At 38.7% G+C, this 5,816-nt stretch overlaps 1 long non-coding RNA gene across 4 annotated transcripts; it reads right to left on the bottom strand.

Annotated features, from left to right (window-relative positions):
* Window positions 1-1,291: 1,291 nt before the first annotated feature.
* LOC130996734 (uncharacterized) lies at window positions 1,292-2,841 on the bottom strand. Of its 4 annotated transcripts, XR_009092773.1 has the most exons (6): window positions 2,350-2,841; window positions 2,171-2,269; window positions 2,026-2,069; window positions 1,888-1,951; window positions 1,625-1,706; window positions 1,292-1,584 (listed from the first exon to the last, which is right to left on the bottom strand). It is a non-coding gene; the product is annotated as an uncharacterized LOC130996734 (long non-coding RNA). The 4 variants fall into 4 exon arrangements; XR_009092772.1 differs by having other exon boundaries at window positions 2,026-2,269; XR_009092771.1 differs by lacking the exon at window positions 2,171-2,269 and having other exon boundaries at window positions 2,026-2,136.
* Between the last annotated feature and the right edge of the window lie 2,975 nt (window positions 2,842-5,816).

Below are 5,816 nucleotides of genomic sequence, written 5' to 3'. Positions count from 1 at the left end.
CAAATTTTTTCTTTGGGAGCTTGATAAAAGATGTAGAAACTTCGTTTGGACTGGTGATATTGATACTTTTCTGACATGATGTGTTGGATGGGGCAGAGTTTGTGCTATTAAAGGTGAAGGGGGTTTGCGTATTAGATCTTTCCATGAATAAAAGTTACCTTATGAAGATGGTTTGGAATCTTATTACTGCCAAAGATTTTAAACATGCGATTACGCAGGCTCGCTACCTGGATAAGTTTGGGCAGGCTCGCCATTCTTTGGAAATTTCTACTATTTGGTTTGGTGAAGTTAATGAGTTGATTGACAACACCTATTGCTATAATGGTAAGGGCTTGAATATTGATTGACAAACTTCACATTCCCTGTTTCATCCATATGATCCTAGATCAATCTATTGTAGACTATTTTTATGACAACTTATGGCATTTTTCAGAGGATTTTGTCAATGCTTACGCGAATATTGTATATGACTTCTTGGTTTTGCCTATTGGAGATGACAAGGATGTTAGATTCTGGAAACCTTCTATTAGTGGGCAAGTTACGGCGTCTACGACCTTTTCTACCCACTGCTATCATTTTCTTGAGGGTTCATGGGGTTCTTGAATTTGGGAAAATTTCATTCTTGTGTATTGTTCGCTTGTATGTTGGTGAGTTCTTCGTAATCGGCCTCCCACGATAGATCGATTGATTAACCAGAGGCTTATTGTGCCTAACTACTGCTCTACATGTCTTATGTTCACTGAACCTGTAGACCATACTCTCTGAGTTGTTCTACCGTCAAAAAAATTTGGATGGAATTCTTGAATTGGTTTGATCTTGCGCATGTCGTGGGCGCACCGGATATTCACAACTTTCTAGTTTTGGTTTGGAATACTTCGGTTCCCAACTCAAAATTTTCTAGAAAATTGGGGTTATCACGCTCATTTGGGCAATTCACTACAAGAAAAATGCTAATAGACAACATGCGAAGCGTGTCATCTATTTAAAAATCGCATGTTATGTATGTAGGTGTAGTCTATTAGGGGCGCTAATAGACAACGCGCATGCGCATGTCGTCTATTAGCTGATAGACGACATGCGCATGCACGTTGTCTATCAGCTGATAGACAACGCGCATGCGCATGTCGTCTATCAGCTAATAGACAACGCGAACATACCGCGTTGTCTATTCGTTGAATTTTTTAATCTTTTATTTTAATTCTGCAATTATACTTAAATTTCCTATTTTTTCAAATAAATATTTTATTAAATCCAAAAATTCACAATAAATAATGTAAAATATATACACGAATAATAAAAAGGTCATTCATTAATTTCAAATATTCTTTATCATCCTACATTGAAAAAATATCCATCATACAATCATCCTACATCAAATCCAATAAAATATTGTTGATCATAAAAATGCCTCTTCTCGTTTCCTTTTGGCTTCCGTCACTTTAGCTGCTTGTTTCTCTTGCTTCCAGGATATGCACCCGTTGTCTTCAATTCATCAGAGGATCAAAAGAGGTAATGAGTACTTCTCTGTATAACAATTATCACATCACCTACATGATGTGTCAACAGCAACTCTTCTTCATTCATCTGCATATACATAAACTCAACCCCACTGTATAAACTTTACCTTAAAAATTGCCAAGGCTACACTGAATAAAACCTTTGCTCCCTCGTAGAAAAGAACATCCCACACACGCAACGTTGTCTGTCTGAATGGAACAACGATGTTAGTATCAATACAGCGACATATGAAAGAAGCAGCACAAAAAATTAAAGCAAGAGTTGGATTGTAAATTGATACTCACCTAAGCAAAAACTACAAGATTTATCTCATTTACAGCACATCTACTATATATTTATATTTATATATATCCGTGGCTGAACTTGTACCTAATGCTGCTTCGATCATGCCGGTTCGCCCGGGCAACGGGCGGACCAGAGCGAGCTCAGACGCCTGTACGTCGAAAATCCACCACATTAGTATTCATTATACACTCTGCATTCGAAATTATAAAACAAAAAACACACCTGGTTTATGAAGCTCTCGAGAGACTCCAAGTGAAACAAGCAGGCTAAATCATGTAGAGACAAATCAAAATCGTCAATATTGGTATCGACCAGAAATAGAAGAAGAAATATCTGCAACAGGCAGGGATTTTAATTCATTAGTTACTTTGCAGTATTGGAGTTGAAAAAACAGGCACAAGCTACTGACAGCATAAGTATATTCCAGATCTCTTCACCTAACTGGGCATCTGTTGCTGACCTATATCTTACAAAAATGATATTCAAGGGAAATTCAAATATTACTTGAATATAGTTTGAGAAAGTATCGGTTAAAGAGGGTGATACCTAGCTACCATGGTACCCACTCCATCTCTCTGAAACAATTCCTTCAATAACACTCCCCCAATTGTGCCATCCAATAAATGGACCCTCTGGACACCACCCTGATGACAAACAGCATCACATATATAATGAGAAAGCTTTCAGGCTTTGCTATATTCCGAAAGGGAAAATGAAGGATCAGTGAAACATGGTGCTTTTCTGGGATTTATAACATAAACACCTAATATCAAAATGAAAGTGATCATAGAACCATCTTAGAGACAAAATTATAGAAACATGGTGCTTTTCTGGGATTTAGCCTGCTTGTTTCACCATTAGTATTCATTATACACTCTGCATTCTATTTCTGCCCTTGCATCGCCTCCATAAACCATCTTCTATCCTCCTCACTAAATCCAAAATTATACCAATTAAAGCACACATTTTGAATCAACCAACTAAGCATATGAATTCAACTGACAAACATTTGCTCACAACAAAATGAGAACCAAACTAAAATGGAAAAAATGAGCAATTGGATTAAGAAATTGGGGAAATAATAGCGAATGGCCTCGCCGGAGCTATTCGCGGCGGAGATCCACGGGGAAAGAGAGAAGGGCGAGCTCCATTCGCCAGCAGACGAGCTCTGTTGTGAACGGGAATTGAGAGAGAAAGACACTCCGGTGCACGGCGTCGACTTTGCCGGAGTTTCAGAGCCGCGTAGGGCGGCGATGCCGCCGGAAGTTGTAGCAGGGCGGCGACGATTTGGGCAGAGGAAGAGCTAGGGCACGATTCAGATGAAGGAGAAAAATTGGGGCTTTTCATCTTCGCCTTTTCCAGAGGATTTGAGGAAGAGCTAGGGCACGATTCAGATGAAAGAGATGGTCGACGGCTGCGGCGCCGGATTCCTCGCCGGAAACATATCGAGAGAACAAATAGAGCTCTCAGCGTAAGGAGAGAGAGAGATGTGTTTGGGGGTTTCAGCCGAGGAGTGAGAACGAGAGATGGGGAATTCTCTCTTATTTTTAATTAAAAGACACGACGTGCGTCGTCTATCACATTAAAGACGACAGGCGAAGTATTACGTCGTGTATGAACATAATAGACGACGTGGTTGAAGCATGTTGTCTAAGACCGCATTAAATAGACGACACACTTTAGCTACATGTCATCTATTTACATAATAGACTACGCGTTTCGAAGCATGTCGTCTATATTGTGTAGTCTATGACCATAATTCTTGTAGTGATTTGACATTCTCGTAATGGATGTCACTTTGAGGGGATAATTTTCAACGTAAAAAAAGTGTTGAATATGATGAAAGTTGTGTTTAAAAAGATTGACTTTACTTATTCTAATCTGAGTAATATGTCTAATTCTTGGCAGTATTACGTTATTATTCAAAAAATTCGGGGTGTCTTCCCTTGCAACGAAACCTCCGCAATTTATTATGTGTCCCGGTGGCCTCCCGTCGATCATTGGATTAAAGTGAACACCAATGACTCAGCGACAGGATGTCCGGGTAATATTCCTATTAGCGCATTTTTCAGGACAAATAGAGTTGGGTGCGTGGGTGTTTTCATGTTAAGAGAGGGCTTGGATATGCCTTAGATGCGGAGCTTCTTGCGGTGATCACCACAATTGAGGTGGCTCACTCACGTGGTTGGTTCAGCATTTTGGTCAAAGCGGACTCCGCTTATGTGGTTCATCTGCTCGAGACTTGTTCGTTATTGGTTCTGTGGCATTTCATTACGTCATGGTACTGTGTTTTAAATCTGCTAAAGGACTTCCTTGTTCGTGTCTCGCACATCTATAGAGAAGGTAACTCCCAGGCAGACATTATAGCCAATCCGAACATGACTGAAGAATGGTGGCCTCATGTTATTCTAGCTATGTCAGAGGCTGTTAACCGGGATATGTCTACACATAACTTTGTACGTCAAGTTTGCTAGCTCCTTAGTGGGTGTTTTGTTTTTTTAATCTTTTATGTCCACACGAGATTTTGGTTTTTTATGGATTATTTGATGGGTTTCTTTTTGTCAAACAGTTGGTGAGGGAATAAAAGTTGGGTGCTTCGGGTTTGCTCGAAGCGCGGCTTTCCCAGCACGCAGTGTCTTAGCTCATTTTTTGAGATGCGGCTGACAACTGTTACGAAATAAGGTAGGATTGTGTTGTGTAATCTTCATTCCTTTGTGTTTTTTGAGCACTTTATGAGGATTTATTTTTCTAAGTTCTTTGTTTTTGTGTCTTCGGTCATCACTCTTCCGGTTTAGTTCTCTGTCTAGTTTCTTCTTGGGCCTTTTTCTCTATCAGCTGGTGTGCTATATTTTTCTATTCGACTAGGATGCATTCTATGTTCCTAGATTGCACTTCTTCGCTCGCAGTTATTACTTGGCTATTTGTGTTGCGTTTGCTTCATGGCTCAGGCTGGGTTTGCTTTTTTTTTTTTTTTTTGTTCATTTTTTGTGTAGGTTTTCCTCAAGGAGGTTTTAACTAGACTGGACCCTTAGTATGCTTGTTTGTGCTTTCAAGGGTTGTATACGATTTTTTTTTTCTTTTTTCTCTTTTATAAAATTTCAATTTAATAATATTGTCGTTGCGTAGAACCACTCTAAAAATAAATTAATACTCATAAGAATGGGATGCAGTAAGAATCATTCAAAAGCGGTTCTTACTTAAACATTTTCATATATACATACATATATATAGGGAATGGTCATATATTGTGAGAATGAGAATTGATATTAACGTTAGGTCCAAAGTCTAGAATAGGTGTATGGGGGGGGGGGGAATACACCTAACGGCAATTTTTCAAAATCAAACACAATACAACCTTTAATAGTTAACTGATATTGAAAAGTATGACTGATGAACCAGTTAACGAAAGGCTGAAAAACACTTCAGTAAAAATATCAGTTAAAGTCAAGACTTTAACTGATACACTCGTAGAGCTTCAGTCTTGGATTGAACGGAGAAGTGCTATGAATCTTACTGACTATTCGAAGAATTATCAGTTAGACTAATAACACACGCAGCGGAAAACTTTATCTTTTGAAAAAGCCTTTTAGAGACACGCTGTCAAGTTAATGTTTCACTTTTCGATTAGTCAGTTTCAGTTAAGAACGTTTATGCACAAATAAGAAAATAAAACTGAAAGCGATAAACGATAAAAATGATTTTTACGTGGTTCGAAATCCAATTCCTACATCCACGGTGAAAGAATATTAAATTTAATTAATACTCGATTTGCCCGAGGATCGTCTCTTGGATTATCTTAATTCACCATACATCGATTAAACCTAGCATGCTCCTATTAAATTAAGTGTTGCACCTTAGAGTTAGAAATACCTGAAGAATTCCTAAGAATTCATCAATTCGTCGCTCAACAGGTTAGCCAACTTCAAGCCTTCGTTTGAAGCCTCAAACATCCTCCAATCGTATTTTGTCCAGCAATACGACTTCTTACTTTTCGAAAGAGCTTTCCGTGGCCA

Source organism: Salvia miltiorrhiza, chromosome 8 (genome assembly GCF_028751815.1).
Source record: "Salvia miltiorrhiza cultivar Shanhuang (shh) chromosome 8, IMPLAD_Smil_shh, whole genome shotgun sequence".
Classification (NCBI taxonomy): domain Eukaryota; kingdom Viridiplantae; phylum Streptophyta; class Magnoliopsida; order Lamiales; family Lamiaceae; genus Salvia; species Salvia miltiorrhiza.
This window is presented reverse-complemented; position numbering and strand designations above follow the sequence as displayed.